Here is an 11,001-nt window from a genome sequence, read left to right on the forward strand (position 1 = left end):
CCCAAAATGAGGTCTAAAGAGGTGCATGGGCTAATATGGCCATAAGGCTTGCATCTTTATGCCATGAACTCGATTCTAGAGTCTAGATCTGAAAGTGAATCGACTTGGGACGTCCAAGTCTTAAGGATCAAGCTTATTGACCCCCAAAACTCCATAAAGGGGCAAAGGAGAAAATCTATAAAACCACAAGTCAAGTTTTGATCTTGATTACCTGAAAGTGAAGAGAAACTGATGTTGCTCCTGGATCTGGTCCTTCTTCCTTCCAACTCTTCTACTAGATACACAATGCACCAAAAACCCTCCAAGTCACTAAGAAAGCTCAAGTTTGCCAAAAGAAAAATTAGGGTTTCGAAACTAATGCTCTGGAGGTGATGGAGGTTGGACCTGAAGCTCATAATGTTGTTTAAATAGGGTGCAAACCCTTTAATTAGGATTTCATCTAAACTAGCCTACTCGTCGAGTCCAAGCGCGAACTCGGCGAGTAGATTCCTTAAACCCGCGTCCCAACCTCGCATCTACTCGACGAGTTAGGGCTGCCACTCATCGAGTCACTAATACAGTTGATATAAAAGTAGATCAAATACATACCAGAAACGGGGCGTTACATTTAGTCCTTAATATTTTTGTACACATTTGGTCCTTAATATTTTTTTGTTGCAAAATAAGTATTTTTTTTTTGTTTTTGTACCCATTCAATACTTATGAATGATTTTTTTAGTTTTCCCCACAATATATTACGTAGGACGATCATTAATGAGGTGTTTGAGGCTTTGATGCTTATGTTCATCGTGATATCGATTACTTGGTTGCTTAAGTCTTGTGTTGTGAACGTCATAACTTCTTCATACGATCTCGGATTTTAATGATCTTGATATCCATACATTCGTATTTTATTGTACTACAACTTTCGTTTAGATTACTACCATTAAAAGTAATATAATTTTACTTATGATCTTTATATCCATACGTTTTTATGAAAGCATGTATGAATGTTTTTTTATAAAATCGTAAGTAAAAATATATTACATTTTGACGAGAGTAATCTTAACGAAAGTTCTAGTAAACTTAAAACACTAACATGTGGATATAAATATCATTGAAATATGACATTGTATGAAGAAGTTACGACGTTCAGAACACAAGACCTAAGCCAAACGACAAAACCTAAGTAGCCAAGCAGTCGAGATCATCATGGACATAAGCATCAATAGCCCCAAACACCCCATTAATGATTATCTCACGTAAGATGTCATGAGAAAAACCTAAATAATACATTCATAAGTAATGACCGAGTACAAAAATAAAAAGAACTTATTTTGTAAATAAAAAAATATTAAGGACTAAATGTGTACAAAAATATTAAAGATTAATGTGTACAAATTGAGAAATATATTATCATATTAAGTTATTTTTCCCGAATAACCTGGAGTAAACGTGTCATAAGGACTGAATGTATACAGTTTATAAGTTAAAGGGTAAATATGGACGGAAAAAAAATCAGTGACCAAATGTGTACAAATCAAAATATATTACCCTTTTAAGTCATTATCCCAATTATTTAATAAAAATCTCATATTATGAATTTATATATATATATATATATATATATATATATATATATATATATATATATATATATATATATATATATATATTAATCTGAAATTAGTTAGTATATAATATATTCTATAAAAAATAATAACTCGAAAAGTAGGCTATAATCTCTAACTAGAGATGTTTCCCCCGCGTTGCGGGGGTTGGAAGTTGTTGCTTTCGTTTAAAGTTATACAACATTGCCTTAATTGGTAGCCACAGTAAAATATGTTGCTATTCTCTGCACTTGCCCATTTACAAAGGCATAATAGTCAAATATGTTTTACTATGCTATTAAAAATGAATATGCGTTGTTATTTCTTAATTAAATTACTGTAATTGAAAGAGCTTTTCAAATGATATAGTTCTAAGAGTTTTGATTTGAGAAATTTTTGAAAGCTTATCATTTGATATGAACAACATGTACAATTGGTTTCCATGCCTCCGGTTATTCCTTTGTTCACATACAGATACCTAAAACAACAACAAAAGAACATATTATAACTCATCATGGTAAATTAGATCAACATTTTTATTAACCATTTCTGTGGCGGTATTTCCAGTGGTAGCAGAATCATAATCTTCATACTCATTAAATATTCAGCCAAGGTCCCATAATGTATAAACAAAAAAAGCAACATGTTTTCAGATTTATATCACTATAACTATCTAGCAAAAGAAATTAATTATATCCAAGATCCCATAATCTATAAATCAAAAGTTTAATCTCCATGTTAGGGCATTTGATAACTAAAATGCATGATTAATAATTTAGATGGCATTTATATTTTTTACTTATTGGATTAAAAACCTAATTTGGAACTTCATCTGAACAGAATTGTCTTAATTTATTAAGACCCTAACCCCTGTTATATTTCACTTTCTTCTTTTTGCTCACACATCAAAACTGATAAATACTGTGAAATTTGTCTTTTTGGAATGTAAGGGTAAATAGGCCATTTAGTTTCATCGACACGATTTAGTCAACTTAGAAAAGGAGCATAGTTAATGTATACAAATAGACATTATTAGTCATTAATGGAATATAAAATAAAATAAAAATTGTTCCTTAAGCTTTTTACCTACCTGGTCATTGAATCATACGATTCTGATAAGCAGAATCTGCAAACATATATCTAAAAAAGTCAAGCATATTAGGTGAACATGAAAATATCATCACTACCAAATAAAGAAAATGCACCATATCACATACCTCCCTATAGAGTCAAGAAGGTTCATAATTTTTTTACAGCAACCTGCATGACTTAATTTCGTTTGAAAAGCATAAAATAGGTTGCAAGGTATACCAATTCGTCTTCTATCAGAGCCTTTGACAGTGCGTTCGATCACAGAAACAAATAAAATTCATAAAATAATTTATTCCGTTTGAATTTAACATTTAGGGATAAAATATTAAAACTGGTCTCATGTGATGACAACAGAAAGGTGAGCAACTGTGAATAAACAAAGCCTTTGAAAGCTCCCATCTACCATTTTCCAGCTTTTAGCAACTTTGAAGGACTCATTTATAGCAGACCTTCAAATTTTATTAAAAAAACTGCATCAAATTATGAAAATAATATGCTAGATTATTTATATTAAACTTTGTATATTTTCCCCAACAAATAAAGTACTTGACCACTATTTTGTTTCTTAAAAAGGGTAGTAATCATTAGTAAATAAATAAATTTAAAATAGAATAAATTTCAGTAAATAATCAAACACCCTTTTGAGTTTTACAATGTGTCATCTTCCACTCATCCCTTTCTCTTTAATCAATACTTTCAAAAGCTAACCTCACAAGGCAATCAATTAGAATAATACACATTTGTTATGTAATATACAGTTTGACTGTTTTCATGTAATCAAAAGAATACTTATGTTAAGCTGTGGACAAAGTTACTTTGGAACTACAAAAGGAAAATATTTTCTTTTTTTGGGAAACAAAGAACGTGTAGTGCTTATTGGTTAATTGAAGTTTAGTAATTTGGAATAGAATTGTTGTTTTCTTTGATAAAAGTACATATAATTAGTAGTGGCAATAACATTAATGTTATAATAATTTAATAATTAAAATAAAATATGCATTAAGATTACTATAATATTGTTTTTCACCAATGGGGTTTATGTGGAGAGATGATATATCATGTTTTCAGTTATGAGTTTTTTCTATTCTAGCAAAACATTATCATCAATTTTAAGGTAAACCAGATGACCACCTTTTGTAGCCAATAAAACCTGTTATGAAAATTAAGAGATTAGTCAAACTTATTTACCAAAAGACCAAAATACCCTTGGAAGTCATACCTGAGTAACATAAACAGTGAGAACAGTTATAGAGTATTTAGTTGGTGCATCCATTTGTTTCATAGTTGGCCTAAATTTGACATCACCGGTGTTAATGATCTTGAACTGAAAACATCAAACATTAGAAAGTTAAGTGACCATTATATTAAATGAAAATCAAATAAATATGTATATATTATATACATGAACAAATTCACTATAAATGAAACAGCTAGTGAGCATAAAAAATTCATCTTTAATCTGACTACAGTAAAAGAAAATGTCTATCATGTTTATTTATATCCATTAGAACATGGGATAAGGCAAACCAATCTAAAAAAATAGGGCTTTCATTTTTCTGTGTAGCCCTAACCTCCCATATGGCTTCCATCTGTATGACTGAAAACAAAATTCGAAAGTAATGCTTTTTAGTTGAAAGATGAATTTGACATGGGGTGGGGACTATTGATGGGAAGATTGCCTTAAAAAAAGCTAAATTGAAGATCAAACCAAAAAATAGAAATAGGGAAATATCTAAAAACCTTGATAAGAATACGTGAATTCACAAATAACTTATCTTCTTCAAGCCAAACATGTGGACTTCAGCCATCGATAGCTCTGATTCCTTGACCGGTGGTGGAGCAGGCAAGAAAACCTTCAAACCTAGATTGTTGTGGAAGAACAGATGATCGATAGAGGTGGAGGAACCGACGACCGATAGATATTGGCCTACAGAAGAAGGTTATCTGGATTTGGTCTAATCGGAGGTGAAGCAGCATAACCAAAAAGAAAAGAAAGAAGGTTTATCGACTGATATTGAAGAAACGGAGCCTCAGAATAAGAATAGATTTAATCGAGGGATTCACCTGCTTTCAGTAAGCGAAGAAAATGATAGAAGAAGAAAGAAGAAACGTAAGAAAAAAATGAAGTAAGAACCAATAATTTAGAAAGAGAAGAGAAGGTCTGGATAAGGCGGTGGAAAGAAGAAACTGGAAGGGCTGATTAACGTAGGAGTGTAGAGAGAAGGTGAAGAAGAATTACACATATCAGAATTCGATTGGGTAAAAAAACAGTGAAGAAAAGGAGAAGCAACACGTGTATATAAACAATGTCAATAATGACATAAAATGACCCTGGAGGAAGATTTGAAGACATATACATAAACAGGTATAGTAGAAGGACTAAAATAGACAAAATAGATATGAGTTTCCTGTAGCTAAGAGCAGAAAAATTTAATATATTGTATAATTAAAAAATCTAAATACTTTAAATTTTAAAATTTAGAAAATTTGTATTTTCAAATTTCATAATTTAATAATCCTAAAATTTTCTCTTATTTTCATAACTATCTCATATTTTAATTACCCTTTTATCCCTACACATGACTTAATTCAATTTCGAATAATATTTTCTTAAGAGAAAATTTAAAGATTAATTAATTAGAAATTTCTTAATTTAGCCAAATTTACAAATTATAGCCAAAAAAAACTTTTGTTTTTTTGCAAAATAGCCGTTATAATCGTAGATGTGTAGACTATTTCAACATTTCATCTCCTATTTGGCAAACTGCTATTTAGCAATGGTTATAAAAATACTATTTTTTCGAAATCAATACACCAAATCGTGGTTGGGTTTTATTCCATCTGCGATTTACTTTCTGCGATTTACTTTCTTCTTCATATGCGATTTCTTTTTTAAATACTTAGCGTTGATTCTGAATTTGGTAAGATCATTAGGAAATATGATATTGTTGACTATGAATTCGTATAAATATATATATATTTTATTTAAAAAAGAAACAAAAAAATGGTTAGTTTATTAGTTATTTCTTTAGAAATCTTGTTTTGGTTATTTATACCAAAATGAGTAAATATTTAGTGGAGATAAATCTGGAATATATATGTTCAATAACATATTGTAACATATTTAATTATTTAAATCTTAATATCTAATAATACCTTTTTTTTTGAAATATCTCATATTCATATATAATATATGTTAAAAATGACAAATTAAATTAGAAGGTTATAAAAATGTTTTAAATAAATGAATATATATTAATTAAATTTTGGAAAAAAAACATCAAAGAAAGTATTTAATGTTTGGTTTTACGACAAATATTATATTATCTTCATTTTATTATTTTCATCTTCATTGTGTGTGAATCAATCTTAAATATGTTTTGCTCGAATTGATAATGTCCTGGACAATCACATAGTTATGCATTCTTTTGAGTAAAAATATGTAGTTATACACAAGGGATATGGTTGAGGTAATGAAAAGATGGCTATAAGATAATAATTTTCAATGGTTAAAACTATAAGCAAAACAAATTTTTAATCAAACAATTAGTAAACATCAACCCTAAAAAAATCAACCTAAAACTTAATTAAAAGAAAGTTTTCATATTATTATTTTCTAAAAAAATTGAAATAATTTCAATTTTCAAAGGTTTCAAGAGAGCTTTTTCAAACTGGAAGATGGAAAAATAAGGGTTTTTCAAAAAAAAAAATGGTATTTATACTTGCCTTTCTTAATTTCAAGTTCATATATAGGGCGTGTTTGGCACAGAGCTTTTGGAAGCGTTTGGGAGCTTTTAGCTTTTAGCTTTTGATAAAACGCTCTAGTTTAAACAAAAAGTTTCATTTGGTAGTACGAGCGTTTAGCTTTTAGTTTTAACAAAACGCTCCAATTCCAAAAGTTACTTCATGTAGCGTTTAACAAAACGCTCCTAAGCTTTTGAAATCAATTTCCATAATTACCCTTAAAAATATATTTATATATTTATTTATTTTTAATATATTGTCCTTCAGCTACTTTTGCCGAACATTCATATAACAAATAAAAGCTACAGCTTCCCACTACCAGCTGCCTACTACATGCTACCAGCTACCCGCTACCAGCTAACCGCTACCCGCTTCCGACTAAAGACCACAAGTTATGTCTCTGATTTTCTACACAAGGCATCCCACCGCCTCGTCACGCAACGACCCTACGCCTAATTCTATCTGTAATTTTTATCGATCTTGATATCAGAAATCCATTAGTGTTCTTTGATTAGAGGATTGAATTCGACTTAAATATGTTATTGTATAGTTTGAATAAGTTGGGTTTGTTTGCATTTCAATTGCAGATGTTACACAGGAATCCGCATAATAAAAGATTGATCCTTTTTGAATTAAGAATCTTCATTCAACAATGCATTTGTATTAGTTTGATTTTATACTCCTCCTATAAACGAAATGGCAGTTTGAAATTTTACTATTAGTACAGAATGCTAGCTGCTGATTAGGAATATGAGTTTAGACTTTTCATTTTTGAATGAACTGTTAATTTCGATTACATACATTAGACTTCTTATTAGAATTAACATTGTATTCTAGGATGAATAGTTGTCGTTTATGAATATGATTTTAGATTTTTAATTCATGAATAAAAATATTCTTTAAAAAAATAATTTGGTTTTTTCATTATCTATAAAAGTAATAGTTTTACAAAAAAAAAAAAAAAAAAAAAAAAAAAAAAAAAAAATCAAAATTGGTTAAAGAAGTTTTTAGAAATCCAAATTTGAACTTGCTGGGAAGTTAGATAATATCCATAAATATAGGGTGTCTAATTAATTAGTATATTAAATTATTATGTTAACATTACAAAATTATTTTTTTTGAATTTTTATTAGTGATTTTTAATGACCATTTAATTAATCTTGATGAGTGGTTGAAACTGGTTTTTTTTTCATGATAAAGCTTTAATATATATATATATATATATATATATATATATATATATATATATATATATATATATATATATATATATATAAAGTTCAATAGAGAACCATAATTAACTAAGGAACCAATGAATCAATCTTTTTTTCAACTTTTAGAACTTATTTTTTATAAATAAAAAAAAAAAAAAAAAAAAAGACTACTAAAAATACAGAAATTCATAACTTGTTATCCTTTTCCCAATGATATCAAATTTGAAAAAAAAAATTGTCAAATTCACAATGTGAATCTAAATTCATACGGTGAATCCGAAAAATATATTTAACATTCACAATGTTATGTTATGAATTTAGATGTTTTTAGTTTTTTTTTTCGATAAAGAATAAACTCTAGAACTTGGAAAAAAAATTGGTTCCTTGGAGAACCAATAATTATGGTTCTCTATTTAACTTTTTTTTTCTCTCTCTCTCTCTCTCTCTCTCTCTCTCTTTCTCTCGTTCTCATTGGAGAACCAATAATTATATATATATATATATATATATATATATATATATATATATATATATATATATATATATAGGCTTAGGTTATTTTGTTTCTACTAACTATTGTGTGTCAGAATGCACAGATCTGGACCATCGGATGGAATAGAATCAAAGGTCATGATCTAGGGATCTATGATATTAAAATAGGGTAACATGTATCATATAATCACACAAATTTCAGCATAAGGACATTTTAGTCAATTAAGACAAATTCAAAAAAGGAAAAATCGAGATTTATGGGATGATCAATGATTTTGATTTAAAAAAATTGATTTTTTTCAAATTAATTCAAATTCAAACGTAATTTATAACACATAAACCAATTTTATTCTATCAGAATGTTATTTTGTTAGAATGATATTTTGTAATTCTGTCAGAATGGTATACAACTATGAACATAATATTTTAAACACATATTATCAAGACCAATAATTTTTAATGAATACAATTTTTATATAAGACGTAGTTTAATAGTTTAGAATAAGTAATTACATTCATTCTTAAAGAATTCAACTATAAACATAAACTACATTCATTCTTAAAATCTCTTGCAAAAAAAATATCGACATTCTTGAAAGAATCCTCATTCACTTTCTTGTTTCGTTTTTAGATGTCTTGTATATGTTTGACCTCTAAGCCACTTCAAAATATGCTAGCATTGTATGAGATTGACATTTTGTGAGATTGACATTCTGTCAGAATTATATTGCATGAGAATGATTTTATACAAGGAGACTTTCCCATCAGGTCTTCAAGTCATTCTATCATTGCTAAATATTTTGTAGTGATACACTTGTAACAACTGCACATTAAACATATAACTAATTAACTACAATTTTATCAAAATACAACAATAATATTCTTACAGAATAAACTATTCTTGCAGAATGGTTTTGAATATTCTTAAAGAATTTTTATTATCAAGAATATACCCAACGGACAAAACATTTGAAATATAAATGCATGAAAAGATCATGTTAACACAAAGTTGTATCTTGAATGAATAACTACAAAGATGTATTTTATATCAGATGTACCTTCACGCTCATCTAGTCTCATTTTGGGTATTCACAAAAGTATACACAGATAGAAACACAAAAGTAATTGACAGACAAGCAAATGGTGCTATATGGAAAATCATAAACATAAAAAAATCGCATATAAGCACACTCTATGATATTCACGTTAATTTAAATTGAATATGGGATATGATTTTTTGTGAAACATAACTTTTGAGTAACCAAAATTGAATCTTCCTCACGATCAAAAATAAATAACAAAATCAATTTTTCTAAACACTTGATTAATTATTCATTTTTGCAATTAAAATAAAAACTTTATATTCAAAATGGATACAGAATTTACAATACGCTAAACAAAAATCATAATGGCATGTGAAAAGAAAAAGTAATCATTTATTATAATAGTATATATCTCAAATCAAATTGCAAACTTAATTATCGTTTCTAGGGCGTCGACTTTTTCATTACGTTTATTACTTTCGTTCAAAACACCGACCCTCCAATAACTAATTACCCAATATTTTTTTCACAACCTCATATCCATCATTATGTTATTCTCAAAACAAATTGGATTTTAAATTTAGATATCGAGTTCAATAACTTACCGGGGCTCCAATGGTGACCGATGGTGGAGAGGCCTCGACACCTTGATTCCAATTCACATCTTCGAAATCGTCAATAACAAAATGGAAGGAGGCAGAAATAGAATACGTATGATATGAAAGGCTAGGGTTAAATAGTTGGTCAAACAGATTTTTATGGTAATTTCAATGAATTAAGGGATTTTATTTTAATTATCATGCTAAAGTTACTTAATTACCCTTATTATAATTTTTAATTATTTAATTATTCCTAAATTCCTATTGGTGCATTGATGCACACAATAGTTGCTAGAAACATTTGAACCTATATATATATATATATATATATATATATATATATATGTTATTGTGTTCTAACTAATCATTGTGTGGATGTATGAATAATTGTGGACTAATCATTTTAGTTATTTTAAGAAAGTGATTAACAAATATTTTTGAATTAAAGATAATTGAAAAATACCATCTAATTTCATTGTATGGGTATTTTAGTCAATTAACATAAATTTAAAAAATGAAATTTACTGATTTTAGGGGATAATGAATTCTCTTTAACTATATAAATGTGATTTTTCTGAATAATAATTTTATTAATTCAGACATTATAACAGAATGTGTTTATGATTATCTTGAAGAAAAAAAAAACATTATATTCCGACAGAAGACTATAAATATATATTATCAAGATCAATAATTTTAATGAATACAAATTTTTATATAAAACGAATAGTCGACAGCTGAATGTTTCGATCTGGTTCGATTCATGGTCTCATCTTATAATACCTAAGGAGCTAATGAAAGTCTTTTAGTCAAATTAAACTGTCTCAATTCCCCGGCAATCGCACCAAAAAATCGACTTCCTTTTTGATTTCCTTCTTGATCAATGACAACTGAAGCATTGTAATCATATCCTAAAAGGCCCTATTCTATAAAGCACATGTATTTACTAGGACTGCTACGTGGGGTAAGCTAGCAAAGTTCTTTCTTTCACGGTGCCTATCTCGATTCTTAAACAACCTCCAAAAGATGGTGAAGAGAGGAGCTTTATAAAAGAAATCCATATTGAGACTGGGAGAGAAATGAGATACTATTATCCTAGGAATATCACTTTGAGAGAGGTGATCCACTCTTTCGATGCAAGGAGAGGAACAACAAACACATTTGGAGGCAAAATTCATTCCAAACCTGGGAAAACTGCTATCAACAGCAATGGCATTCTTAATTAGTC

At 28.4% G+C, this 11,001-nt stretch overlaps 1 long non-coding RNA gene across 2 annotated transcripts; it reads right to left on the reverse strand.

Moving 5' to 3' along the window:
* Positions 1–1,887: 1,887 nt before the first annotated feature.
* On the reverse strand, positions 1,888–5,127 carry LOC145101355 (uncharacterized). 2 transcript variants are annotated; one of them, XR_013705625.1, is made up of 3 exons: positions 4,422–5,127; positions 3,901–4,005; positions 1,888–3,831 (listed from the first exon to the last, which is right to left on the reverse strand). It is a non-coding gene; the product is annotated as an uncharacterized LOC145101355 (long non-coding RNA). The 2 variants fall into 2 exon arrangements; XR_013705624.1 differs by having other exon boundaries at positions 3,901–5,127.
* Between the last annotated feature and the right edge of the window lie 5,874 nt (positions 5,128–11,001).

The sequence above is a fragment of the Lactuca serriola genome, chromosome 4, assembly GCF_051521515.1.
Source record: "Lactuca serriola cultivar US96UC23 chromosome 4, Lser_US96UC23_V15, whole genome shotgun sequence".
NCBI classification, from domain to species: domain Eukaryota; kingdom Viridiplantae; phylum Streptophyta; class Magnoliopsida; order Asterales; family Asteraceae; genus Lactuca; species Lactuca serriola.